General features: G+C 38.8%; 1 pseudogene; it reads left to right on the top strand.

The window, feature by feature from the left end:
- The first annotated feature begins 583 nt into the window (after positions 1-583).
- LOC100992944 (grpE protein homolog 2, mitochondrial-like) lies at positions 584-1,463 on the top strand (annotated as a pseudogene).
- The last annotated feature ends 1,302 nt before the right edge of the window (positions 1,464-2,765 follow it).

Below are 2,765 nucleotides of genomic sequence, written 5' to 3' on the forward strand. Positions count from 1 at the left end.
GGTCATAACCATACCAATAAATTCTAATAGCCTCAAGGGGAGAGATATTGTCTGATTTTTTTCATATCTGCATTATCAATGTGTAAAATACAATGGTCTCAATAAAAATTTATTGAATTAACTAATGAGATATCACTTATAAAAGGAAAGAAAGATATGTGATCTGAAAGACAGTTTATGCAAACTTAATTGGTCGCTTTCCCATTTTCTGTTGAAAGTTTATATACCAAGAAAATTTCAATCCTAACATGAATCTACAGAGGCTTTCCACATGTATATTTGAGGCTCCAAGTTTCATAAAGAATGATACAAGGAGAACAAAGTAAAGGAGAGCATATAACTTAAATTTATTTAACCCTTAAATAATATTTATTATAAACATTAATTTTACAGATGATTGGAAAAAAATTACAGAATAAAATGAGACTAGAGACAAGAGTGAGAAGATGCTAAATATAAAACTTAGACAACAGACTTTCCACATACACAAAATTAGTGTTGCAGTGTTTTTTAAAGTAACAGAAAATTGTAAAGATAAAATTACAGGGCAAGTGCGCATGCGCTGCCTCCATCAACCCAAGTCAGGAACATGGCCGTGTGGTCGCTGTGGGTGGGCAGGCACCAGGTGCAGCACCTACTGGCCTCGAGTGCCTTGTAGGAGAGCAAGGGATGGCCGCTTCCATTCTGCACGGCCACCCTGATAACTGCTGGTGTGGACTGCTGTTCTGAGGACCCTCCTGATGAGCTTGGGCCCTCTCTTGCCCAACAAGCCTTAAGGGTAAAGCTGTTAAACTGGAGAAGGAAGTCCAGGATTTAACCATGAGATAGCACAGAGCTGTAGCTGATTGTGAATACATAAGGAGGCAAACCGAGAGATGTGTGGAAGATGCCAAGATAGGTGGCTGACATTTTGGAGACGACTACACAGTAAATTTCTGAAGAATCAGAGCCTGGGAACCAGAAGCTCACTCTGGAGAAGGTCTTCCGAGGGTTGTCACTTTTAGAAGCAAAGCTGAAAAATGTGTTTGCCAAGCATGGCCTGGAGAAGCTATCACCCATTGGTGACAAATATGACCCCCAAGAGCATGAACTCATCTGTCATGTGACAGCTGCTGTTGGGGTGCAGCCTAGCACCGTGACATTAGTAAGACCAGATGGCTACAAACTTCATGGCTGCACCATTAGACTTGCCCGGGTGGAAGTTGCTGTGGAGTCTCAGAGAAGACTGTGAAGAGGCCATCAGGAACTGGATGTTCTCCCAGAGTCCAGTCACCTATGCTTCTTTTATTTATTAAACTAGGTTTGTATTGTACATGAGGTACTTCATGTGATATGTTTTGGATTTAGTCATATTGGCTTTATTTCTAAGATATTCTATTGATTTAATGTGACCTGTTTGGTCTCATCAGAAGTCTTACCATTTGGCATTTGAACAGTGTGACAAGTGTCCCAATGGCCTTTATCAAAACCTGCTTAGGAAAATTAGTACTCTGATGAATTTGAATCCAAAATCCTTTTAACTATGTGTTTTCAGCTACAGGTTCCTTCCTAGTGGTCCCTATAACAGAGACTGTATAATATCTTATATTTTGTGGAAAAAGGAGATGGCACGGATTGGTTCAACATTTGGATACTTAGAGGATAAAGCTTCATGGTTGTAGATACAGACACAAAGAACCCTTCAAAAAAATCAATGAATCCAGGAGCTGGTTTTTTTAAAGGATTAACAAAATAGATAGACTACTTGCCAGACTAATAAAGAAAAAAAGACAGAAGAATCAAATAGACATAACAAAAAATGATAAAAGGAATATCACCACTGATCCCACAGAAATACAAACGACCATTAGAGAATACTATAAACACCTCTATGCAAATAAACTAGAAAATCCAGAAGAAATGGATAAATTCCTGGACACATACACCCTCCCAAGAATAAACCAGGAAGAAGTCAAATCCCTAAATAGACCAATAACAAGTGCTGAAATTGAGGCAGTACTTAATAGCCTACCAACCAAAAAAAAGCCCAGGAACAGACAGATTCACAGCCGAATTCTACCAGAGGTACAAAGAGGAACTGGTACCATTCCTTCTGAAACTATTCCAAACAATAGAAAAAGAGGGACTCCTCCCTAACTAATTTTATGAGGCCAGCATCATCCTGATACCAAAACCTGGCAGAGACATAACAAAAAAGAAAATTTCAGGCCAATATCCCTGATGAACTTCGATGTGAAAATCCTCAATAAAATACTGGCAAAACGAATCCAGTAGCACATCAGAAAGCTTATACACCACGAGAAAGTTGGCTTCATCCCTGGGATGCAAGGGTGGTTCAACATATGCAAATCAATAAATGTAATCCATCACATAAACAGAACCAATGAAAAAAACCACATGATTATCTCAATAGATGCAGAAAAGGCCTTCAATAAAATTTGACACCCCTTTATGCTAAAAACTCTCAATAAACTAGGTATTGATGGAACATATCTCAAAATAATAAGAGCTATTTATGACAAGCCCACAGCCAATATCATACTGAATGGGCAAAAACTGGAAGCATTCCCTTTGAAAACTGGCACAATGCAAGGATGCCCTGTCTTACCACTCCTATTCAACATAGTATTGGAAGTTCTGGCCCGGGCAATCAGGCAAGAGAAAGAAATAAAGGATATTCAAATAGGAAGAGAGGAAGTCAAATTGTCTCTGTTTGCAGATGACATGATTGTATATTTAGAAAACCCCATCATCTCAGCCCAAAA

Source organism: Pan paniscus, chromosome 6, assembly GCF_029289425.2.
Source record: "Pan paniscus chromosome 6, NHGRI_mPanPan1-v2.0_pri, whole genome shotgun sequence".
In the NCBI taxonomy this organism is placed as follows: domain Eukaryota; kingdom Metazoa; phylum Chordata; class Mammalia; order Primates; family Hominidae; genus Pan; species Pan paniscus.